This window comes from Anas platyrhynchos, chromosome 9, assembly GCF_047663525.1.
Source record: "Anas platyrhynchos isolate ZD024472 breed Pekin duck chromosome 9, IASCAAS_PekinDuck_T2T, whole genome shotgun sequence".
NCBI lineage: Eukaryota > Metazoa > Chordata > Aves > Anseriformes > Anatidae > Anas > Anas platyrhynchos.
The window spans coordinates 21,512,863-21,540,169 of record NC_092595.1 but is presented as its reverse complement, the minus strand read 5'-3'; the positions used below and the strand labels follow the sequence as shown (position 1 = coordinate 21,540,169).

General features: G+C 40.9%; 1 long non-coding RNA gene across 7 annotated transcripts in view; it reads right to left on the bottom strand.

The window, feature by feature from the left end:
* The window catches only part of LOC106019236 (uncharacterized), a 114,174-nt gene that overhangs the window by 51,420 nt on the left and 35,447 nt on the right, over positions 1-27,307 (bottom strand). The window lies entirely within an intron of this gene.

Sequence of the window (27,307 nt, the reverse complement as noted above, 5' to 3'; positions counted from 1 at the left end):
TAGCATTACAGACCATTCCCCATGGCTAAGGTAAAAGCCTATTTCTGGCTGCTCTGCAGCCCTGCTCCTGACTCTGGGCAGGCTGAGCAGCATCTGGGGATGTGGACTTGGGATCCTATTCACAATCCCTCCAGTATCCTGCAAGAACAAAGCTGGTCCCATCTGCTGCCATCCATCAACAGCAATGCACAGAGACCACCGAGAACCTAAGGGCAACGTCTGCTAGCCTACCAAGTACCCTGCAATTCAGAGCCAGTTTCAAGTGGCTGCAAGTTCAGAGCCGCATCTCCTTAACAGGAGTGGAAAAAAGAAAAATCCCTGCAACCCTGTCCCAGCTCTTGTCAACTCCACGGGGCACCCATAGGGTGAGCCCCTCTGCTCTTTTTGGTGTGGGTATCACAGCACAGCTGCGTACAAGCAACAAATGGGTCCAGATGTGGAGAGAACATGGATCCAGACCGAAATGGGACCCAGGAGCAGAAGCTGCTGGCCCTCGTAAGGACTGTGAGGAAGAAGGACGAGCTGTGCATGTGCCTGGAGGTCCCACACCAGCACTGCCACACGCAGGGTGCTCAGAGCACTGAAGTGCTGCTGCTGTGGGCTCTGGGGTGACGAAACCCAAATCGTTCACAGCGCGGCTGCATGGGAGGGATGGAGTCAGCACATCAGGCACTCCACCAGGAAAACATTCAGAGCTGGTTAAAAATGCTCCAAACGCTTTAATGAGTGCTTATGATTTTTAATATCTGCATGTCAGATCTTCTTCTTATTACTGTTCCTTCTCTTTTAATAAGTATAAAAGGACAGGGAAGAGCTAAGATATTTCCTGATGTATTCTGTTTCCCTTTAGATAAATAAACCTGTAAACATTTCAAAAGATGCTCAAGTTTTTGTTTTCAATACACACCACCCATGTCATTTCCTCTCAAAAATACGCTTGTGGGAATGCTCCACAGTTCTCATATTTATATTCAAAACAGACAGCCTCTGACTGCAAACCAAAGCAGTCTATAACCAGCACCTCTGCACACGACCAGGTCTCACTGATGTGTAAGATATACCGTCTTCACTGATACAGATTCATACTTTTTTTCTTCCGCAGGTTGTAATACGTTTCCTAGACTGCTGATGTGTGATGCTTCCAGATATTTACTGGGTGTTTTGCTATAGACACAGAGCTCTGTCAGTTAAAAAAAAGTACAGATTAAGTCATACTGGCATTTTTTCTTTTTGATAGTTATCTCAGAACAGAAATGATTCAGTCCCAAGCGCTCGTTTGTGCTACTACCCATTTCATCTGTGCTAACAGAGTGCCTAAGTATAACTACAGCAGCAAACCCAAGTAACTCTTCTGCCCCCTGTCACCTGGATGCACAGATTTAACTTCAGGATGTGCTGTTTAGCAGTTGTGTCCAAGTGACTCTGGCAAGATCCACAAAAACATCAGCCAGTGACTAGCTTGTGCAATTCTCAGCCCATCAGCAGAGCTCACCTTCCAGGGGCCAACAGACCAGAGGTGGTGGAACTGAAGGCAGCAGCACGGTCTTGCCACTGAAAGGCTTGTCCCTCCCTTCACCTTGCTCTCTGCTGATGGCAGCAGAGCACTTACTGACATAAAAATGAGTGCCAGAAAAAGAGACAGCATACTGGATTCGAAGTGCACAGCCTGCAGGTTGAAAGGCTGTTGTTGGGTTTGTAGATTGAGTTTAATGCCAGTTGGTTATTCTGTGGTATGACCAAGGAGGGAACATGACATCATTCATCCATACTTCCCTCCCCCCCTCCCTTTTTTTTTTTAAGCTATTGACAGATCTCTGACTAATAAACAAGATTCATTGTGTAATACTACCTTGTTTTTATTCAGTCTGGCACCAGGTTTATTATCTATTTCCATCAGCTTTTTGTTTGTTTTAAATGTCTACAAGAGGCAGATTCCTTAGGGAAAGAAAAGAAAGAATAAAAGTTAACTCATTTCAACTCTGGAGTTCCTGAGAGTTTTTTTAAAGCCTTTTATAAAACAAACAGATGAGAGGAAAGGTCTCTGGTGCTCATAGGATGTGAAAGTAACCTTCAAAATGTGAGTCAGATATAACCTATGCAGTAACATCTACCTGAGCTGGCAAAGAGCTCGAAGCAATAACGCATGAACTACTGTCCAGTTCTGCTTCTGTAATAAGTATCCACGCCAACTATTTCAGTGCTCAAAGACCTAAAAAGGGAACAGGGCTATTACTCCAGTGATCTGTAAAATACCACGTTGTCAATCTCTAATATTGAAAAAAGTCCCACATAAATTCCATTTCCCCAAAAAGACAAGAGACCACGTTATAAAAATATGAAATTAAATACTCGTAGGCATTGTGCTATGCCTTCATATCCTTAATTCTCTCGTAGATAGTGAGGTCAAAATTGTAGGCTTTCATCCACATTCAGAAATGTAAGAAAAACGTTAAAATCGTCCTGTAGCCGCTTGGCTTTCAAGGGGTGTAAAACAGATTGCTCTAAAGCTCACAGTCAGCTTCTGAGACAAGGTCAGCAATCAAATGTTGCAACCATCACTTCAGCACATGCTAAACTGGGCCTGACAGGGTAAATTCTACAGAAGCAAGTCGGAGAGGTTTTGGCTGCAGGGGTGTTCCATGAAATTTGCTTATCATTTACTCATTTGCTCAGGATAAAGGCTCGCCCCCCAGCCCAAGCTGATACAGAGAAAATGATTACTGTAAAAGTCATTACCTCATCATTAACATCAAGGGACCGCATGCCTCTTCCCATATTTGTTACTGAAAACCAGTAATAAGTGTGGGCTGTGCAAATAAAACCAAAATGGCAGTCCAGATAACCAAAGGAATTGTCACAACACAGGAGAGGTTCCCTCATATGACTGTACCCGTAAGGGTACACCTAAAAAGCAAGTCTATTTCCAAGCTTACTTCAATGGGAAGAAAAATGTAGGCTTTTAAAATACTGATTGTCTCTCTCTCAGCTATTCAGGTGAAAATGCCAGAGTGGAACAGCAAAAGGAGAAGTGTCAGTGGCAAGAGCTGTACTGCAGCCCTGCATTTAAGAGCAAGCTTTGATCCTGTGCGTGTAGGGTGAGATAAGAGAGCAGGGTGGTGCTCCTGTTTTAGGGGCAGGACATGCTGTAAGCTCCCTTTATCCTGAGCAAGCTCTGGATTTGCATCCAGCACAGCGCAATGCCACGCTCAAGGCAAGGAACCACTGCACAAGTCTCCCACCGTGCGCCCCCAATCTGCTCTTGTCCTCAGGGATCCTCTTGGATCTGTAAACGTAAGTAAAGACAAGACAGTCCTGTCTCCTGTGCAAGATTTGCCTCAAGTCAGAGCCTGGGTTGATTTCTTCAATAACAAAAACGATAAAACACATTTCTGCCCCTAGTGACTATGATGTGCAGAGAAGGGAGAGGCAGAAGAGCAAGCCTTCACACACGCCGTGCTCTCAGCAGCATTCCTCCCTGCGCTGACACACACCGCCCTTCCGTGGCACCAGCCATTCATTAAGTCAGAAGGCTTGGCTTTGCTCTCTAGGTAGTTAATAAAGCGTGCTGTGTAGAGCTGTGGAGCCCTGCTCCAGGCACAACCCCTATGACAAGCTCTTCCTTATTGAAATCTGCTCCGCTGTAGCTCAATTTTGTTTGTACAAGGACTTCCAGAACTTCAGAGAATAAAACTTGTGCAGTGTTAACAGCTCTTTGTGGATCTCTTTTTGATCTCCAGTTATCCAAGGTCAAGCTGGACAGACTTGAGAGATTATTTATCTGGTTGCAGACCACTGAATGCGCTCCATTGGTACAGCTCCCAGTGTGCTCTGTAGAAATTTTAACTGACTCAACTGACAGCTGAAATTTTGCCTTGCCTTTATGGCCAAAAAGATGAAGAAACTGAGCTCTTCTATTTTCCCACAAAGGCTCCTTATCACTGAGATTACTCTCGCCATTACAACAGTAAGGGCTGTGCAGTACAGAACCTCGAGGCTTACAAGAAGTCAGTGCAGACAAATCATCTCTGAACCAGACGGAAGAGGTCTGGTGCAGAAAACCCACCACAGTTCCTGCCCCCGTCTCTGCTTCCCTACCTCGAAAAGAAAAATAAGCAGAGAGCAAATAGCCACCTAGCCATTGTCCCATGGAGCTCATCCTGTCCACCCACACCAATCTCGGGGCAGCGTGGGGGCTGTTGGCTCCCCGCCGGGTCCCTCGCACCAGCACTGTGCTCACAGCAAGAGCTGACTTCTGTCTTGAGCACCAGCTCTACCTAGAAAGGAAAAGAAAGAGCATGTTGCCCTGCCGTTTCACAGGGAACCAAAGCTAGCACAACATATCATCTGAAGACTAAATGTTTACTGCCATCGGATCCATCCATCTTCTTTGGGAGGAGCCCTTTTTGCCAGTCTCACTTGTGTTGGTAAAGGGGCAGCAAAGAGTCTTTTATCTGAAAGCACGTTTCCCTGGAGATCAAAAGTATATTCTTTAGTTTTCAAATCTTCCCTCTTTATCCTCACAGTTCCCATATACGGGAAAAAAATGGCAAAGCGTTAGTGGGGTACGTATAAATCACACCAACCACTGATCCTCTTATCCAGTAACCATAACACATCAGATGCTGAAAGTCTTTCTCCAAGCGAATAAAATAAATTACATTTTGCTGGCCAGCATACCAAACCTTATGTTGGTTATTGTAAATTACTGAAAGCACAAAGGTATAGTCTTTGTGTGCTCTTTTTGGAGTGTGGAACACGAACATCAAAGAAGGCAGTTATCATAGCTGCCCTCTCTGTCTCTGCCTTTGACAATAGACTGATCTCCTCCAATTCACTACGGAGTTAAAAGAAACAGAATTAGACAAACAATTCGAAAAAAAATGAAAAAAGAAAAAAGAAAAAGAAAAACACTTGCTACCAAAGCCAATAAATTATCTTTGTTATAAGTATCATAACTAAATATTTTGGCACTAAAATAACTGATTATGGGATAAAATCTTAAACAGAGCTTAAAAAGAGTTGAAGAAAAGGATACGTGCCGTATGAAAGTTTTTAAATTTCTCAAAAACTTGAATATTATATCACCTTTGCAGTTGATCAAAAACAGAGAGAATGCCATCAAAATTTCATTTATAAACAATAAAAGATTATTATCGTTCATGTGAAAATATTAGTCAGTGTGAAATCACCCAACTTCAAGACAATTTTTTTTGGCCAAGCTGTCAGAAGTGAGCTTGCCTCTCTCTAGGACAGCTCGCACGGAGCCACTGAGCTGCAGTCGGGATTCTTCTAAAACAAACCTGCACTTTTTGCATTCTTCACCATAAAACCATGAGAATCCAACTCTTCCTCACCATGAAAAATGTGTCACAGACATCACTGCCAGGTGTTTGTCCCATTCAAACTCATAAACCTGTTTTAATCTCCAGAGTGCCACAAAGCCATGCATGGCTGTACCCTGCTCCAGCCCGAGGACAATCTCAGAAATGAGAATGCTTGCTTGTGCAAATTAGGCTGAAGTGAGGAAGTAAAGCAACCTGAGAATATTCATGACATAACTTGCATGGTCTATTTCTCATCACGACAGAACAGAGGATGGCTGCAGTTTGTGCTTTAAGCTAGTTTTTCCCTGAGCAGCCTGATTTGTGCTCTCAGGTCTCTGCGTCCTTTCCCAATGGGTCGATGAGATTCAATGCTTACCAAAACTCCTCATCACGTTAAAACTTTACCTTCTTTCAAGCAATATGCACGACTCATCAGCTCAGTAGTCATGACAAATAAACCAAATTTCCCATCTGTGCCACTGCAAGCAAAGGCCACTTAAAACCAGCACCTACAGATGCTGCTTTGACACAGCGCAGCAATTCCAGGGCCGAGGAGCTGCCCGCCACCCTGACCTCCCAGCACAGGGCTGGAGCAGCTCCCTGCTCTCTCCTGTGCTTGGCTGAGAGGCAAACAATGTGAAAAGTCACTCCTGGGAGAAAAGAGTGGCTCATCTCCCTGTCAAGTAGGGTGTTTTAATTATGTTTCTTGGTTTAAAGAGGCACCGAGATGACTTTGTTTTTATAAGTGCTCTGGAGCCTGAGGCACTCGTTTGTATTACAGTTGGGTGCTTTTATTGTATATTGTGTTTTTAATTGTTCCTTAGAAGAGCGAGCAGTTTTCCAATGAGTAAATACATTATTATTATTTCTGATTCCATAATTATTTGGATCACTGTGGTGCATGTCAGCCACATGACTTGTGTGTATCTTTCTTTCTCCTCCTCTCTCAAAGGATTCTGTTGTTTGGATTATGCAATCATTTTGCTAATACCAGGACAGATGGCCACAATGAAAACACACAGAGTGCTCCCTCTGATAGATACTTGCCAACATCAACAGGAAAGAACAGAATTAAATTCATGAACTTTAGAGAGAAAGCACAAGCTTGTTCTTGAGCAGGGAACAGTGTAATGCTTTTATGTGCACAGCAAAAGCCAACGACAACCTACAGACATGAAAGCTGCAAGACTAGAACAATCCAAAACAGGGCCCCAAATAACCTTTTACATCCATATAACAGGGCGTTGCAAATCTCCTGTTTGCCACAGAAGGCACAGGTTGGACTTGGATAGGATGCAGCATGTTGGAAACATCCTGGGAAGTATCTCCTGCCTCTTGCATTTAGCAGGACAGCCTCGTCCCATCTTGTATGATATGAGCAATTAACTGATCAAACACCTTGATGCAGGACAGCATCTCCCCAGTCTCATTGAGTTTCTATAAGGAATTTTGGTTTGGGAAAAACAAAGGCTGACGTACCACCTCTTGAAGGCTGCCAAGTCCTCACTTTGCTCATACGTTTGCTCAGAAGCTGAACGAGCCATGCCTAAACCACTGTTGCTTAAAAATCTTCCCTGGCAGAGCTGTCACAGCTCCCCCAGTCTATTTGCTTTGCTAGACCCAGCCGCTGGAAAGGTTTCTTAACATCAAACTTAAGTCACCCCTACACACATCATCCCTCACCCTTCTCACAGCCCATTCCCTTCCCTTTTCAGCAACCTTGAAGGCTGTTCCTACATCTCCCTGCTGTCACCTCCAGAGCAGGCCGCAATCTAGGGATGCAGGGTGGAGCAGCACACACCGTAACAGCTCGTCGATAGCTTCTGCATCAACCCCCTAGCTTGTGTGGGGCACGGGTAAGTGTGCGTGCCATGTAATGTGGCATGGACGGGGGAAATGGTTCCCTATCCAGTACTGAGATGATCTGGATTTCAGCTTGAAGGCTTGCAGATATGGCCGCTAAATTCACCAGACTTCAGTTCCCCAAAGGAAGTCTAACACACTCGGAAAGTTTCCATCCTCCTGATCCAGCCAGTTTCCCAGGGCATAACTGTTTGTTCTCGACCAAGAGAGAGGCTCCTAGATGTCACTTGGCAACATCAGCAAATCCGTTTCTTTCTCCATGGAAAGAACTTGTGGTGCAGGAGGCCACTCAAGAACAGGAAGATTAAGTCAGAGAATCCCCACCACCAATTACAGATATCTTTTTTTAAAGACTGAAAAAGAAAAAAACAGAGAAGTTAGATTTCACTCTGATGTTCCTGATACTACCAAAATTATGATGCTCAATTGAGCGCAGCTGATAGGAGAAGGCACCTTGAACATAAAAAAGGCAAAGGCAATATTTGCTGTGTTAAATGGGTGGTCTCTGACACTGTCCTCACCTGGTTAGTGTTTGGCACAAAATTTAAATCCCAAAGTCTCAAAATAATTAACCCAAGCAAGGTGTAAGGAAAAGAATCAGGCATCACTGCCAGAGTAAAGCTCTGCAGTTCTTTAAAGCAAGTGACAAAGACCAGACCCTGCTTAGGCCAATACTCCTCGTCTTTGCAATCAAAATGCAGATGCATACACTAACCAGACACTCTGCCAAAGCTTTCACCTACATATTCTGTGGATCTAAACCTCAAGATGAAATGTAAAAATCCTAATACCATGAAAATGTCAATATAGATTTCTCTGGTGTTAAGCCCAGTGTTCACATGCCCTCACAAGCACACCGTGGAACAATATCTACTGATACAATTATATTATTTTCTAATAGAAATTGGTAATATAGATTTGGATCAACCAGAAGTAAAACACCATCATGGAAGTTCCTGCTATGAATCACTCAGGGAACTGTCTGCACTGAAATTCAGATCTTAAAGCTTTTTCTTTTGGTCTCTACCAGATAAATGCAAAAGGCATTGATATTGAGGAGACTTTCCCTCCATTTCTGCATGAATTGGATCAGGACAGTTTTTACAGTTCTGCAACTGCATTTCAAGCAAAATCCCTGCTGTAAATAGCAGAAGGCAAGAGGCTGTGCCTGTGAAATGTGTGATTCAAAACAAGAACTCTGCTGTGAACTCTATGGCTCTGCCCTTGCACAAATTCCACAGCTACAATCGTTTGAAACAACCAACACTTTTTAAAAAAGACGACCGAGTATGTTTGTGCTTGTTCAAGTGGCTCATACTAACTAATGTCAGCTTTTTGTGAAACTGAGCTTCTACTGGAGAAATATAGCCACTGGCCCTTGCTATCTAGAAGTAGGGCAGATTTTGGAGAACATGTATTTGCCAAGGCCAGAGACCAGCCTGTAGTAAAATGCACGCAAAGGCCAAGGTTGATCAAAAGAAAAAGGAAAAAAAAAAAAAAAAAAAAGGAAATAAAGGAAAAAAAGAAAAATAAAGGAAAAATGTAATGGTTGCCAAGACCTACAGAGAATAAACAGAATTGGAAATAAATTCTCTCTTTCAGTATACTTATAAAAACAGTGTACGTATCCATTAGTCCATCCCACCAGGCCATCTGCTCTGGGCTCCAGCCATGGTACGGAGCCTCCAAGCCCTGGGATGGTCCCTGTGGGAAGGGATGCACCTTGGTGCAGTTCTTCCCTCCGGAGCAGCTCACTGCCTGTGTTTATGAGCATGGAAATGGACACCAAGAGTAGGTCCGTCACCAGCGAGGATGGACCAACCCCAGCACCAGCAAGCAGCACAGATACTCCCCCAGAAACCAAAATAGCCTGAGGAGCTATACTGCAAAAAAGTGACCAGAATTAGCACCCCAGTCAGACAGCTCTGGAGCAGCAGTGTTCCTCTCAGCAGACACCTTTCCATGCAGGACTATGGCTGACACTACAGCAAATGAGTAGAGAGGAAGGCAGAGTCCTGAATTTATATGGCCCTGTTCTGAGAAGAGCTCAGGCAACTTCCCATAGGGTCTGTAGTGCTTGCAGGGTGGTGATTTATTGCTGACCAGGAATATTTTTCCACATCGTAACATTTTATAACAGATGTTTTATTATATTCATTCCCATGCCAACCCAAAGAAAATGTCACGAACTAAAATTTAGCAAACTAGAATCCTGAGAAAAACTGATTTTGGTTCTTCATTTCAATCTTCATATTCCTTCCCTCACTTATTCTAGCTATCATTCCTTTGTTTTTATCATTTTTCATAGAAAATGTTTTGTTTTTTTAATGAATACATATTTTGTAATGAAAAAAATTTAGAAAAGAAGCCAGCTGCATTCTTATTCATTACTAGTTCTACAGAATATCAAGTAAAATAGAAAGATGACATGTCAGCTAAGTTTATTTTCTCCATTTGACTTTTCCCAACAAGTGCTTTTCTGATTTGAAAGTTTTGTTTTAGAGTTCTTTAATGGGAACATTTGAAGAATTAAGACAATTAAGATGACTGTTAGTGATACCTTCCTCTAACCTTACCAATTCATCACAGACAGTGGAGGCTGACAGAATCCCACTCATTTCATTTGCATCAGCAACTCCAAAGATTTCAATCATATATATGAACACAGCAGTAAGAATTTACCTCATGGCTATAACACCACTGTTGGCAGTGAAGGTGTATTTAATTTCCTACAGATCACACTAAAGTGTTTTCCCCCCTAATCCATCAAGTGAAGCTTCCCATAAAGGTACTTGTTAGCAACGGGACTCATCTCCCTCTAGCAATTATAAGCATGGCAAAATGAAGATGCATTTCCCACGTAAATTAAAATTGTTGGTATGATTGCAATAGTTGTATCCCCAAGAGAAGCAGCATGTTGGAGGTAGGGGGATAAACAAATATTCTAATCACATCCTTTTGAAAGCTGAAATTTCATTTCAACATCAGTAACTTTTTAATTCCTTCTTAGTTCAGTGGGAACTATAAAAAACAACAAAAAACATGTCCTTGTAGTTCACTACTTCTCAATCTGTGATGATATATTTGCATGTTTATTTTCTGTCCTATAATGATTGGTTTAATATATTTTTCCTTTTTGTTGCTGTTTTCACAGTGCATTTCAGGGACCAGCGTTCACTTGGTTTCTGGCTGATGAGTGATTAACCCAGGGGGGGAGTCGATCTGCAAATCCTACAAACTAACTGAGTTGCATTCCTTGATGTTTCTAGTCTCACTGGCAGTATTTTTACCACACTTCAAGTCCCCACTGCAGACAGCGTAACAGTTGTGGGAACACTTTGCTTTCTTAAAACATTTGAAAGCTCCAATTATTAAAAAACATTTGGCATCTTTCACTATTGCTTTATTGATTGATTGCTTATTTAATATTTTTTTTCAAGGGGATGCAGTGAGGAATTTCAATTTTCAGAATTATCTACTCGCCACTATCCCAGATGTCACCTAATAATTCCATTACAACACAACATATTTAGCATATCGCCATAATTTGGTGGCTCTTTCCGTACCACTACAGGAGCTGCTTTCTCTGGTTACTGAAGATATGTCCCATATGCAACTGTCACATGAGCAACTGAAGAAAGATGCACAGACCCAAGGGAGCAGAGCTTTCAGACTGGCCCAGTACCAACTGTCGTAAGGAACACACCCAAAATGCAAACTCTTATCAACTGCTTACTAACCATCTCCACTAGAGATGTTTCAGAAACACTAAATCTGTTTCAAAAGCACTAAAAGTGAAGAAATACAGTAAGTTCATATTTACCCAAGGAGTACATAAGAATATACGATGTCATTTTCTCCTCATATGGAAACAAACGTCAATGCCCATCAAAACACTTCTGGCTAAACCTTTTTCATTCAATAGACTGTTAACAAAATTGCAAGTCTTAGTGAAGATACCTTGCATTTAGGTAGGGTAAGTTTCCGAAGTCTCAGCTGAAGTCACAGAGAAAAATCCTAAATAAAGAAAGACCTGACCTTGGGAACATGAAAATGGATGTCTCAACAGCTCGGCTTCACAGACACTGGAAGGTTTGATCTTGTTCCAATGGGGAATTTCAAAACCTTAAAGGCTGTTGCAAGATTGAGCTCGTTGTTCCTCAGCCAGCTCTTGTTAGCATAGTCATAATAATCATAACCAGAGATTTATGTATTGTCTTTTATCCCCACAGAACTTAAAGCAATTTGTATGTGATTGCTGCCATAAAAAGCATGTATGAAAAAGAAAAGTTTCACTCACACTCCTCACTAAGCAAAAGGGGCCAGTCTGCACTGAAGCATGACAGCTGTTGAAGAAATCACAGTGTTGGGCTTTAAGAATAAGTATGAGGAAAATATAGCAACTAATTGAACAGCAGAAGAGTTTTAAACAGGCAAGTTATAATTATTATAACTGAATTTGGCTAGAAGATGAAAGCAAACAGGCAAGCCGTCTTGACTGAGAGGATGTGTAAAAATCAGTGCGTTATCTGCAATCTTGAGAAAGAATTCCAGTTGCACCTGCCTCTACAACCCCAACTTTAATCAGTGGGAACAGCGGTAGCTGCATGCGGATCATTGGAATTACTGGTAAAGTTACCACTTCACTATAAGCATCTTCTCAAAGACCACCAAAAGCAGAAGAGCAATGTCACAGCAGCAGGGCAGTTTGCACATCAGCTACTACTGCTATCATAGACATGAAACTGGATTTTTTATTATTATTATAATTTTTATTTTACTGTTAAACACCAAACTATTCAGCTCTTTAAAGAATTTTTGGAGCAGAGTTTTCATATCTATAAAGTCAAGCAGCAAAGAAGATGAAGACAGTTGACATGATTTCTAATGAAAAGACCTTTATCATTCACACAACTTCAGAGGATCCAAATGCCAATCTCACATCACCTGGGGTTTAAATTCGTGGACAACTCCTGTGAGAGCTCCCACGGCTGCAGTTGGATTCCCAGTTCCTGATGTTTGCCAAGCACTTGAAGGAGATGCTGCAGTGCTTTCACATTGAAAACACTTTAAAAACTATTGTGTCAAAGAGCAAAGCAGAGAACGCTCTGACAAGGAAGGAATTTCCAAGAATTTACTGAGTCAGGCTTCAACTTAACTCACAGCTTCTGAAGTAGAGCTTTTGCTTGGAGAAAAACCAACTGCTTTGTAGCAGAAACAAAGATGAGCTACTTGTGAAGCAATACATAAGAGAAATACAGCACCGAAGCAAGTGGCAATTGCTGTGAGGTTTGATGGGAACTTTGCCATTGTCATGTGAGAAATAATGTTTGCAGGAGGTAGTTCTCACCACTGTGAGCACTTGTGCATTGAAGGTGAAAAAAGAAAAAAATAGTATAAATGATGGAAGATCAGTTGGCCAGATACCGAGTCTTCTGAATCTGTTTGAATTTAAGCAGGAATAACTTAGAAAACTGATAACTGGAATACTCTTGCATCAGGTTTAGCTGCATTTATGAAGTCATGTGTAAAACAACATGTAAAAGATTAGTCAAATCATCCTCTGAGACAGAGAGAGGGTTCAGAGGTGGCCTAAATAACGTTCCTCTTGACAAAGAAAACGCTAACTTCGTATGCAGACAGCTTACTAATAGACAAGCTGGACATCAATAATTTGCTACTAATAGCAGAGCCAAAGACAAAACCAAATCACCAGGCACAAATTTAGGGAGAACAAGTTTTCAGATGAGAGATGTTACCAGAATATTTGATCAGGATGAAGACAAAGCAAAATAATTTTAACATAGGTTAAAAACATTAATAAAAATGTTGTTATTGATAAGAAAGATGTCATTTGAAATTTTTATCCATAGTCAATACAATAGCTTAATCGGGTGAGATCCTCAATAAAATGAAATTATACATATTTATGTATTTGTACATTTACTAGAAGACATAGGTTAAATCTACCCCATAAACAACAAAACAGTATTTTGCCATGATGAAAACCTCATTTGACTGACAAAAATACAAAGCTTAAGGGTTATAATAAGAATGTACCTCTCATCAGAGGGAATGGTACCTTTTGTAACACAATAATTACCAATCAGTGAAGGGTAAAATAGCTTTACCCAGCCTACACACATTTACTTTCCACAAGTAATGTAAGTAATTTAAGTGTTCACTTACCTGTAAGTAATTTACATGTGTAAGTCGACACATATTTACATTCTTTCCTCTTTTTGTTTCTCTTCCTTTTGTACCAGAATGATGGTGACAAACTACACGTAGATTTGTCCATCTCCTCAGTATCCTCAGTCAAAGGGGAATTTTAGAGGAGATTTAAAAGTTTCTGTGATAATAGAATGCGACAGTCACTACAAAAAGCCGTTTTTGCTCCCTAACTGACACTGTTTAGTATATCTTGGCTGGAACTGATGTCTGAGTTTGAAATAGTTCGGATATGTCTTCCGTGTCTCTTGCCACATAAAGTCTAGATAAAATGATTTGTCCATGTCGTGCTTTTATTATTGCCTATTTCATTCAAACCAGCAAAGTATATTGGGACTCGCTCTGAACCCACTGCTAGAAGTCACACAGCTGAAGTGGTGCAACAAAAATGGAGAAAACAAAAACACCACAGTTTAAAAAAAAAATAAAATGCAAACCAGAATATTGCCAGCACTGATAATCTCTCAACCCAGGCAGCTTCACAACCACAATTAAGGACGGGGAAAGGTTTAGAAATGGTGAAGCAGCTTCAGGCAAAACCACATCTTCTCAGGGAAATAGTTTCATATCTTAAAAAAAAAAAAAAAAAACTTAAAAGTTTTTAATACAACTCAAAGGAAAGAGGGAAATGGAAAGCAGACTCCAAGTGCAATTAAAAATGCTGCTTCCTTTTTTAACAAAAGGAGCACAACCATGCCCCTGCTCTGAAAACAGCACTGTTCTCACAGGAGGCTGGGAAGTTCCCAACAGCACTGTGAAGGCTGCCTAATGTTTCTCATTAGGCTCATATGAATTCTTGGCTAGTGAAATCCCCAAGGAGAAATTAATAAGCCTGGGTCTGGGTAGAAAGAGAAATTGAATTCTGAATGGATACTTCAGCAGTGTGTTACCAGATCTCCTTAACTACATTTGAAGTCTGCTCATCACACACTCTGTGACCTCTACCAAACACTTTCCCTATACATGTATCCTAAAGATTCACTAGCAAAAGAAGCTTTTGTATCACTAAGTTGCTGAAGACTGCTGGACTCTTCAGCAGACTGGTGATGGAGCTGAACTCAAAGCTGCTTAATCAGGTTCTCTTGGTTTTGCTTCTAAAGGATGGCGTCTGTCCAGTTACCCCTGGGAAGGGGGAGAGCCTCTTCTCTGTGTCCTTTATGTAACTCCTGGGGCATTGTGCTTTCCTGTACACTTGCCTACAAAAAGTGAGATTTCTCTCTCAGGCAAGAAAATAATGCTCTTTCAACAAGCCAGCTCAAACCCCTCTTCCTCAGACCTTCTACCAACACTTACTGGTATTGCTAAGTGCACAGGGTTCAACAGCACATAGACTCGAGGCTTCACACTTTGCAAGGCTGGGCTCTTGAACCTGACAAAGCCAGGAAAGCACTTAAAAGACTGACCTCTGGAGAGTTCATTCACTGCAAAAAAAGTGGTAGGATGAATTAGAGAATGAACTGGTTTCTGGCATTTATTTTGCCCACAGAAATTAATCCAGTCACTGCTAAAGCTCTCTTCCAAGAGCTTCTAAAGATCTTTGTTGTCCGTTTTCAACTAATGGGTTTTATACAAAGTTACACAATGTTTTGAGAACTGAAGAAACTTGCCCCATCCCACCAAAAATGAGTATCTAAAAAAAAAACAAAAACAACAGAAAAAAACACTTTTTTTTTTTTTTTTTATCTGTAGGCATCTTGCACCTAACTTCAAAAGGAAGCCACTATTAAAGCAAGCCCCGTTATGCAAATCCTCAGCCTGAACAATATGACAAATGGCCCAGTTCCCTTTCTAGATGTGCACATGAACATGGCTAACCGTGCAATGTGATTTTATTTCAAGTTGTCTTTACTTATACAGAAAATGGGTAGAATTTCATTTCCTTTTCCATACTGACTATTCCGTTTTTGGCTGCCACAGAAGAGATTAGCTGTTTGTTCCTACCAGCAGAGTTACGCAGAGGCGGCACATGGCCATTAGCCAGTGTCATGAGCCAACAGCTACAATGAGGTACTTATCCCAGTTGTCCATTCTGTAGGAACAGAGACAGGGAAGCACAGCCTTTTATTCATGCAAAGAAGCAATTTTACTATAGACTGCTAAATCTCTCATGCCAACATTCAGCCAAGTCTAAGACATCACTATATTTTAATCAGCAGTAATTGGTCTTGCTGCTGATGGGAGAAATGCATGCTCAACGTGCACATGACACATCACTAAATCAAAGCTCTGGAGGTCAAGAATGATCAGAATCAACTGTTTCCATTCACCAGATCAAATAACTTGTTCTAGTTCCAGCTCAACAGAAGAGTGACTTAGCATTTTATCTGGCTCTGGAGAGGACAGCCTTCAGTCAAGTGAATTCCCTACTTAATTACTGAAAATACCACAGCAGCCCAGCTATAACCATGACCAAACTGCACGATTCCTGCAGTTTAGTTTCTTTACAGGGGCCAAGACCAAACTTTCATTTTAAAAAGAGGAAGGACAAAAGTGATACGAAACTAAAGACAACCCTGCAAATGTTTGGAAGAGATGAGTCCTCCAATGACACAGAGGAACTTGAGGGCAGAAGTGGAAGAAACAAAATGAACATACAAGAAACATGAAGAAATTTATCAAAGTATTTTACCAAAGTACAGCAGCAACTTAGATGGTGAAAAAATTTTAGAAGATGGTATCAACTCCAAATATTTGGTAAACAGCAAAAATAAGAGAGACATGGAAAATTACATATAGTTAAGCAGCAAGTGAAGGTGTGAGATGAGGTACCTAAATTACAGGTTATGTGATCCCTGTGTTACTCTCACCAGCCAACAACTGTTCCTGCTAAGAAATGCCCAGCACCCAAGGGATGCCTCAAAATTCAGGTGACTTTTAACATGGCAGCAAGGACTTGATAACCACCACTACCTGCTCCTTAAAGAATAAAAGGGGTCTAGGTTTGCCCCCTGTTTTTTAGCTCGCAGCTGAAACAGGTACAAATTTCTGGAGTTGATGAAAAGTTCCACGTATTCAGGAATACAGACCTTTGTATTTAGTACCTGCAGTCCAACGAGCATCCCTAAGTCACTGAGAGATGGCTCCAGAGCTCTACCTCCCTTACAGCGCACAGTCCCTACTCCTACACCCCAAATCTCTCAAATAGGATCCATTCTGGGATAGACAACCCAAAGGCAATTGGCCATGGAGACAAAACCGGGACAGGAAGAACTTCAATCGCAACTCACAGGCTGCCACAATGACATTTCAGCCTTTAAACTTTTTTTCAGATTTTTTTTTTCCATTTTTTCTGCTTAACTTGGGTGACAACAGCTGTGGGTTTGGGTTTTATTTCACTTGAGACTTTGTAGATGTGATCATCCAAAGAAACTAGGATTTTCTACAAAAAAAAAAAAAAAAAAAAAAGTTTTAAATAGCCTAAACTAGACCAAATTTTCATGTCCAGGCTGCCTTCAGACTTTGTGCATAGGTTGGGTGATGCAACATCAAATTTTGTTTGGACAAGATTTCTGTCCTTGCAGTAACGAAGACAGTAAGTGGTCTTCATTGTGGAAATGTTAGCAACTGGGCAGTTTCAGCCTGACCATTCAACTTTCTTTCTGATTTTCAATATTTCTGCACATTGTGAAAAGTACACAGGAATCTGCTTCTTGCCAGTAGCTGAATGAATCACAATCACCCTCAACAAGTAAAGCAGGCTAAATATAGACACAAACAAAAAACATTATAGACTTGCCATGAATTAATTTACTTGCATGTTACACAAGATTAAACAGCAAACAGAAGGGAATTCATGGAAGTGACAATGATTCTTTAAAACCTTAAAAAGAGTTGAGTTCTGCATTGCAGTTGAAAGCAATGCTGATTCTCACGTGAACAACTGACTGAAAATATGTACTTGAATATGACATGATATAATTTTTACTTGATATAAGATTAAAACTTCTTCTTATGACCCTTTCTGAAACTAGAAACAATTAAGTGACAACTTTTTCAATGCTGTGGAAGAATCAGATGACTTTTTTCTTTTTTTATCTGCAATTCTCCTTGGCTGGTTGAATAGTTTTCCATCTGTGCAGAATTATTTTTTTTTCCTCCCTCTGCATAAAGATCTCTCCCCAGTTGAAACAGGCCAAAACATAATGAATCTCATGCAAGACTATATATTCCAAGATTTTCAAAAAGTTTTTTTTTTTTTTTTTTAATATAAAAGCAGCTCAGAATTAAGGACTCATTATCAGACATATAGAAGGTAGAAATATAATTTATTATTAGCAGCTGCTGAGAGGCAGCTGTGTAAACTTTCTCCTGAATACTGAAGGTGGGTTGAGCAAGAGTTTGATTTACAACACCAAAATTTCCTCTTAGTTGTTCACTCTGCCATATATACGTCAGAGAACACCATGGAAAAATTCTGGCATGCCTTCAGTTTAAACCATTAGTATAATACTTTGACTCGTGCATCTCTCACACTATAAATGTTTTGCTAATGTGATACAGTGTTCGAGAGGAGGACGAATCGTCGCTGCAAGCAGAATTTGCATTCCACTTACAGAACCACCCTTTGTGTACCCCGATAGCTTTTCTTGGATCATAGGTCAATACTCTTAGTGAAAACTAACTTTATAAATGCAAATCTATTATTAAAACCAGGCAAAATGTATTAAGAGGACATTCGCCTTCGCCTTAGTTTCTTCCATTGCATCAGGGACAGAACAGAGAATTAAGGCTATGATTATTTTTTGCTGCTCTGTGGACCAGCTCATTTCACACACAGCGACGACACTGGGGCTTTGAACACCCACATGCAAGAGCAATCACCAATGGCTTCGATCATCAGTAATTTAAGCATAAAACCAAAGCAGTCGCAAACAGCTGAGAAGCTCTAGCTACTATTCAAAGCTCATTCTTTACCCATTGTGATCTGAAGCAAAAACAGCTGATTTGGGCCAAATTCAGAATAGTTTGGCCTGGAACAGTGCTGGATGCAGGAGCTTGTTAATAAAGCTTGTTTTTCCACAGAAAAAGAATAAATTGTAGAAAATTTTCCAGACCTTCTGCGTGCATTGCTAGAATAGCTGGATTACTTTAAGCCATTTCTATTATTAATAAACTGCTTAATTAGCTTCAGAAACCAAGATACTTTCTAAAAAATAGTCATTTAACTGATGTTTGTATGTATGAAAGACACACCTCTATATGTATTCATATATATGTATGTAAGTATGAAAGAAGAAAAAAACAACATTCTCCCCTACTTAGATTTCTACTATCCAAACATAAACTTAATTCCCCACCACCATCACGAAGTATATTTTTTCTGGAAAATAGGAAGACTTGGGTGGCTGGTTACAAGCTGTGATCTTGATAACAGCTGATGTCAACATTAAATCACCTGAGAGAAACTCGGCTGACTCAGGTTCAATGCATTCATTGAAGCTTTATATAAAACCAGCTGCATTCAAAACATGAGCCAAAGTTTAATTGAAACTGGATAAAAACAAAATGTAAATTCACTGAAAATTACTGCAGAAAAGCAATTTGACCAATTGCTTGTACAGGGTGAATGTGAATCCTTTCAGATGCCGGGAAACTATCCTAACCTGAAGGAGGGCTACCTGCAGTTTTCACAGTCTGCAGAAAATCAAAAGAACCTGACTTGGATTATTTAGGCAGCTTAGTTTTAGGAATGCCCATATTCACGCAGAATAAAGCTGACTAACTACATCCATTTATTACAAAATATTCACTTTAAGAAGTCTGCCAAAGCTCTACAGAAGTTAAGCTCTACAGAAGAAGTTAGCGGTTTGCTTCCAGCTGTGTTATGCTTCATGCCACTATAGGATACTAAAACATGTCCTACAAATTACATAGCCCCTAGTGGATATGCTAAATCTATTTTCCAAACCAAAGTCTTCATTGGAAAGCTTCATTCCTGTAACACACTGGCCTTCCTTGCATCAGAGGGTTTTGTAAGACCCTTGCATCACACAGACCAGCTGAAGATGTTCTTAAAGAGGCTGAAAAGGAACCTCTTCTTTAAGTAGCAGAAAAATAAACTTGGTCCTGTCCCTGGAAAATTTCAAGTAATATTGGGTTTCTTCTGCTCCCAAAGGAAAAAAAAAAAAAAAAAAAAAAAGTAAAAAATACTTGGTGTGTGTTTAAAGAGTGTTGAGTACAGCACACTGGAACCTTTCAACAGCGGCGCTTTCAGACATCAAATATCCACAGATCTAGCTGAAGAGAAAGCCCAGGTTATTATAACCCTACATTCTTCTCTTACTCCCATGGCTTCACATTCACAGCTTTTTCCTGCACCTTTAATACACTGCTTACCAGTAGGTTTTATTGACAGCACGGCTTGTGGCACGTTATTTTCTTAAACATAGTCTAAAGACACTTAAGGGTCACATATTCCACTTTCAGGTGACTTTCAGACTCAGGACTAAGCAGAGCTGAGTCTGCTTCTTTGATGAACTCCTCACTACAAGTCAGTTTCATCTCTCCTAGTATATAATTTTCTAAGTAATGCCCTTCCAGTTAAAGAAATATATGAATCTTCATTCTGAATCTAAGCATGCTTGGACTTTGGGTAGCTCTGATCAGAAATGAATGCCTCAGATTTACTTCTAATTAAAGTAAGACTAATTAAATTTCACAGTTCCCTGTGGCTGTTTTTCCCAGATCTATGTGCAGCATAACAAACAGCTTCTTCAAACAATTCCAAGTAGCTGTGGTATGTTTGTAATTGTCTACCGCAGCTCAGAACCATAAAAGGTATAATGCAATATTTTTTTCTACCCCCCCTTTTGGGGCATATTAAATAAAGAGATTTTATCTTGCTGTTGCTACTGCTCATTTTGGACACATTGTTGATCCCACTACAATTAACTCGAGTTTTCCCCTTCTGTCTCCACATCAGCATAAATGACAGGGCAGGCCCAGCAGGAGGGATACGCAGGGATAGAACAGCATTTAGCCACTGGCTATTCTAAGCGTGCGAAGGGATAAAGCCTTACATGCCACAAGCATCTCGTCTCAAGGGACTGCTGGCTTGGAGAGAGAATGAAGTCTTCTCATACCTCTGGAAAATGCACTCAGCAGTCTTGCAGCCACACACCGGGCTCTTACAGCAACTTCAGCTGCTTAAGAAAGTGCAAAAGCATTCTGCGTTCACATTGCTGCAACTCTGCTGGGTTACCCTCAACTCACCGCCTCACCCTAAGGCAACACGATTAGCTGTGTTCTAGGTAGGCAGCTGGCACCGACTGGAAAAGAACCTGTGTAAACATGGTGTAAGGAGGGGTTTTCAAAAGCATTAAATGGGTAATCCAATAAAAAGGGACTACACCAGTTGCACAAGTGATCAAATTTGAAATAGCTCATTTTAAGAGAGTAAGCAACTTGTGAAAGTAAGGATGTGAATTTCCATGACAAACACCTAGCTGCCATCCCACAATTACGAGCCCCAAATGACATCTGGCTTCACATCTACTGCGTTCTCAGAGGTGCAAGAGAGAAGGCTGCATTTATCACTCAGCATTGCTCACATACACACTGATTTATAGTTATATTTCTTCCAAAAGCCTTAGCTGTGTTTTGGTCCAGGATAGATGGCCAGAAGAAACAAGAAGTCAAAATCAACCAGAGCTGAATATAAACACATGTTCACAAACGTCTGATCAAATTTATGATTTCCATTCAGATGTGCTATGTCTGTTTTACAAGGACATTACAAAACAAATACCGAATTATTTAATCTAATTTTATGTTCCATGACGTCTGCTGTTGCCCCAGTGGTCTGAAATATGGTCTGAAAATTCACCATTTCACCACATAGGAGCCTGGAAGAATTCTACCTGCTTTCCAGGTGCTGTATTTACACATCTATACCCTGCATAATATTTCCAGAGGCAAAAATAGACATCCTCATTACAAACACCTATAGCAATGATATTTGCATTTGTTTCTTTTTGTTACTATACAAAGAAAGCAGGAAAGAGTAAAGTTACTTATAGGTACAGCTGCACAATAAATCCTGTTCTGGAGGGATTTTGCAGTATGTTGAAACTTGATTTCTTTCTGACTGGAAATTCTCCAAAGGAATGTTTTTCCATAGGAAAATGCTGATTCATCAAAACCAAAGCATTTAGCAATTGTAAAAAGCCAATTACCGTGGAAGCCTATCTTGTACTGGGAACGCACCCAGGCTCCTGCCAGCTTGCCCGCGTCTCTGTGCTGCACAGATGGGAAACCAAACCATTGTGAAACTAAAGATAAAAAGCTTGACACGGAGATAAAAAACATGGACAGCCCATTAGCTCCTGCTTCCAATGTCCAACGTTCCCTAAATTTTTTAATCCAACACAACCAACCTGGAGAAGTGCTAGGCTAGCAGAGCAGTCGGGGTGCTTGGAGTGTGGATGGACGCTGCTCACATTGGGACACTCAGACCCATTCCCTTCACCATTAATGCTTAAGTGCCAGAGAGAGATCTTTTTCCCTAGCCAGAGAATTTGGTATTACTCCATTTGGGGGAAAATTCTACTGAATACTAAACTTAATAAAGCTAATTGAAAGGATCATTCAAATACGCCAGTGGGAAAGGACAGATCAAACAACCATGAAACTCACATCAGGGAGCTGCAGGTCAGAAATGGACCAGCTCTCAGGCTTGCAATGTGCAGTTCTAGAAATCCCATGACTCTGCTTATCCCCCTTATCACCCCCTGAATGCCAGTGCACTCACTCACACCCACAGAGGCCAGAATGAGAACGGGCTCAAAATTACTGCTTGGAGCTCGCAGCCTGGGTAAGAATAACTTGCAAAATACAATTTACAGGGAAGGTCACAAGACGTCTCTCAAAATCTAGCTAATTATTAATCTAGATACCAACACTATGGCAAAGAGCTTGCACTACAGGATGATCTTGTCCCAGTAATAAGCACAGAACCAGTGTCTGTGTCATTGTGAACAGATCTGCCAGCCAGTGTTCAGGTGAGGGTTCATGGCTCAGCACATCTTTAGGATCAAATTCCCTTTTTCCTTACTAGCTCTTTTGATACATTGGCATTTTCCAGGGCCATCACTGACTGCTACTCAGTCATTGTTCCTCCCCCACCCCTCCTTTAACAGTGCAGGGAAGGGCTGAACAACTCCTACTTTATTTAATTTGGATGATGCTATTCAGAGCTGGAGCCAGTGGCACCAGGGGACCACAGGAGCACAACCTAAGCACACCAGAGACAACACCAGCTCCTTCAGGAACAGGATTGCTATTATGGGCAAAAGCGTTTTCAGATTGGTGATGGTTTTAGATATATCTGTATGACAGTAATGCAGAACAGTTTTTGGAAAGTGGAGCTCACTACTCACTAAACAATCTGTCTTGCATGGAGCATACGAACATGGTGCCCCGGAATTCAAAACAACTGTCAGAGAGCCTTAATGGGACAGGGGGAGTTTAATATTCCAAATCAAAAACAAAACCAGCAAAATTCATGTACCCAGGACAGCATACTATTGACTTAAATGACTTGGAAGTTGCAGTTTCTGTTTTGTTTGGCAGTTAGATCGTGTTTTGTCATTTAGATGCACTAAAAGATATAATCATGAGAATTACCGTAATGGAATTAAGCATAGTTAATATCTACTGGCCTGTATCTAGGAAAGCATCTCACAAACGCTCAGTTCTCAGTATACAACTGAGAGGCTACAAAGTACAACTGTGTCCATTATAATTCTGAAAATTGGCATATGCAGCCTCAAGGAACTTACTGAGTTTCTCACTAGTGTTAGAACCTGTACCTTCTAATGTGGCATCCAAATTATGTAATTGGCAATTCATCCTATTTCTTTTTGTCTTGTACTTGAGGTAGATTTTCATGCTTGTCCTTTTCCAGTATTCTGGATCCTTGCTTCTCCTGAGAGACCCCAAAGACATCCCCTAATGGCTCGGAGATATCCATAATGGAGAGGCTGGAGCAAAAATATTTTGGAACAATTAAAACACTGTGAAATGTCAGATCCACAGGTTGACTATTACATAAAGAACCACAACCTGACTGTAACAAAGAAGAGCACTTCTACAATGATCTGAATCCTTTCAAATAAATATTCCTCTCCCTCTACAGCCAAAAGAGAGAGAAGGCACCTTTTCTAGAGGAATCCATCTCAGCCATGCAGCTTCCTTCTCAAGAAACTTCTTTCCCCATACTGACTAGAGAACCCTTCTGTTCACTCAGCTATAGTTATCCTTTGTGAAACTGTTCTTTGGAAGCCAAAATGACAACGGAGATAACAGAGATAAGGAACACTTCAAAGATTCGAGGAATCTTGTCAGAATTTTGTGCAACCAGAACCCTACAATGAAATCTATAGATTTAGTTTTCAAAAACTCTCAAAGCCCTCCAAGAGTGACAGGCCAGTGGTCTCTACAAGGAACACGACTGAGCGCAAGAGGCAGGGAGATAAAAGGGACAACAAAAACCTAATAAGATTATAATGTAGGATTTCCACTGCTTGCTTCTAAACTCGTCTTATGTCAGAAAGTTTGACCTTTAGAGAATCGTTTCTTGGAACAACTCGTTCTGGAGCACACAGGGGAGAGGATGTTCTGACCCCTGTCCTGAAAATACACGAGCTTGGCTTGGTGCAGCTCAAGAAGAAACTCTAGTGGAGCTGCTAATGAACAGTTACCACCATATATAATTGAATGCAATAATCCTTGAGGGAAAAACCACCAGGAAGGGGGAGAAAATAATAATCAAAGGAACATTCAATCTAGCAGACTGACATTGGACTCCAATAAAGGGATATTTTTCAAAGCTTTATTTTGTTAAAGACACCCTGAAGCATAAATATAAAAATTGATGTGCTTTGCTAATACATTGCTCTTGTTCTGCTTGAACCAAAAATGCATCCATTAGAAAAGAGAAATTCAACCCTAGCTAAGCAGTAACCATAAATAAAATAGAAACCAGGATTAAATTTACTGATATTTGAGGCCAAAGTCTTCCACATGACTCTCAGGCATTGATCCAGAAGTACATAATTATGAGAAAGGAAATTCCTCCTAATCCTGTCAAGTCCTGACTCCTAATATCTCCATTGATTTTTAATCTTAGTTGTCCTGGGTATGATAGAGTGGAGCTCAGTTTTATCAGTTATCTACTGACACAGCCAGGAATAGCCTAGCGGCATGCGTTACAGCACACACGAATCTGAAAAGGACGTAAAAACAAGACAATTATCAATGAGTTTATGAACCTGAATTCCATGCATGCAATTTGAAATACATAGCCTGAAGTATAAAAAGAGTTTTGCCTTTTTAAAAGCAATGTAAGTTTTGTGAAAAAAAAAAAAAAAAAAAAAAAAAAAAAAAAGAAAAAAAAAAAGGTAACAGACAAGAAAGGTACTTGCTCAATAAACAAAACCATATTAAAGCAATGTACTAGAGGATTTATTGTGTCTTCCTCTGAAGACACTGTCATGGTCCTAGCATTTGAGACAGAGAGCTAATTAGGTGTGATTATATGTCTCTGTGTACAGACATAAATAGGTACCTTTAGCACGAATACTTACAAGGACAGCAGGAGGCCCAAAGGCTACCCCATCTTGAAAATTTATGGAAGAAGTTACAGGAGGAAAGTTACAGATTTCTCAAGGCTGCAGAGTATCCCTTGCTGTTGGTTACGTGACATGCAGATGCCTTGAGATGTAGCACAGCTATAGCCAACTTCCTCTGAAAATGAAGTGGCAGTAAAGATGTTTACTACCCTCTTGTTTTAGGAGAGGTGAGGTAATAGGATTTTAAAAGAACAGTAGGGAGCAAGGGCCTGCCCCAGTCAACCCTCTCAGGTGCTCTACCTCGAGCAGACCGGCTGGTTGCCACAGGCAACGCTGGCTGAGATTTCCTCCTGCGGCTGCTCTTGGTTAAAACACAAGCAAACAAGGACAGAACAGTTCATGGTCTCATGTCCTGTTTTCTCACTAACACAGACCCCACTGACAGCCATGGACCGGCTCCTGAGCACCAGAACCAACAGGGTGAGCAGGAATACATGTGGTCCCCTGGGGCTGGACCCTTGCTGCAGAGGTGGCTGCTCGCTTGCTGCACTGCCACCCCTGGTCCCCTGCGGTGTGAGCAGCATCTGTGCAGCAGCTCATGCAACGGCCCAATGCTAAATACCTGCTGGATCAATATTTTAAAGGATCTGCTCCGAGTTTCAATGCGGTGGTTGCCTCATCTTGGGAAAACGGGAGAGAGCGGGACTGATGTTGTGATGGAAAGTTCTTTGGCTGACTTTGTGGGGGGTGGTTTCCATCCCTTTGTGGAGCCGTGGTTTATTTTGTTTCTTGTTCTGTTTCTTGATAGCTTGCCAGCGTCCTCTGGGATAGATTCTTCCTCAGCATTTTCTGAATCTTTGTCAGTACAGACCAATTCCTTCTCCTCCCAGCTCTCATGCAGGCAATGACTCAGCCCTGGCTCTCACTTTCCCTTTGTTGAACTCTGCGACAATTTTTTCAGCTGCATTGCTATGTGGCCAGAAGAAGTATGTATGCACTGTGCCAAAAAGGAATTTCAAACAACAGAAAGAAAAAGCAAGAAAGATGTTTGTTTGCTTCGTATTAGAAGATCTGTGTTTTATGTCTCAAAACAGTATGCTCAGAACCTCTGGCATTTATCTGCCCAGGACTGGTGTGACCCAAAGGATGTTCAACTATTGCTAAATCTGCAGAAAGTTTTAGCTGAGAGAAGTTATGAATAGTCCTCACAATTCATAGGCCTCATCACATTATCAGAGGACACTAACAAGCTATATTTTAGACTTGAAAAAGGCTAATGGTGAAGTGAGCTGCGGAGGTGGAGTCACGGATATACAAGGTGGGTTAAGGCACAAGTCTCTTCAAATTACTAGTCTGGAACTGCTTCATAAAATAACCCAGTATTGTTATTAAAAGCAAGGACAGAATTAATGAGTAGAATTTCATTGAGAAAGACCATAAGGAGCAAAGTGATGCTGCCAGTCAAGAGGAGGATAGGGCACCTGGAGAAATCAGGAGCCACTCTAAGGTAAATTTAAAATTTGCCTTTCAGTAGATAAAAGCAGATAATAAAGTCCTTGTTCAGATAACTGTGTTCCTTTTTCACAAATAATTTCAAACTGAAAACACCCAAGGAAGGACAAATCTTAACCAACATGGGACAAAGCATGCTATCTTGATGGGCAGTAGAGGCAATGTAGGCACTGCGATGAGAAATTCTGAATACCACAGCCCCCAAATCAATGCAAACCCTCAAATAAAATAAGTCTCTGTACAGAATGAACCACATCATTGCCTAGTTATTAAGAGCTTGATGCACCCATATTTACTAAGTTAAGGAAAAAATTGTCTCTCTGAAAGGGGCCTGAGACAATCAAATTCCAAACCGAAGTCTTCATTCAGGCATAGTAGAATAGCCTGAATATTTTCCAAGTTTCAAATTTTAGGGAAAAACTTATAAATTCAGCAGAAAGATTTGATAAGCTGTGCATGCATTTTCTTTCCTCCTCTTCCTCAGACCAGTTTTGTCACTAAGTTGCAAACTGCTACAATATTTTACTCTGAATGCCAAATATCAACACATCTATGTCACGGGCAAAGCTCTGGTTAACTCATTTTGTAAGAACTCAGACTCAGAGATCAAGCCTTGCCTTGGCTTAGAAGCTATAGATTTGCTTGTTTTCTTCAGAATTATTAGGACCAGGTGCTGCTGACCTGTCAGTACACAAGACCCGTACTGTTTGCTGTACTCCTGTAACCTTTGTTCTCTTGTAGAACTTTACCCATATTCAGATTCCTAAATCAAGGAAGACGCGCCATAAACAGCTCCTCCTATCAGCA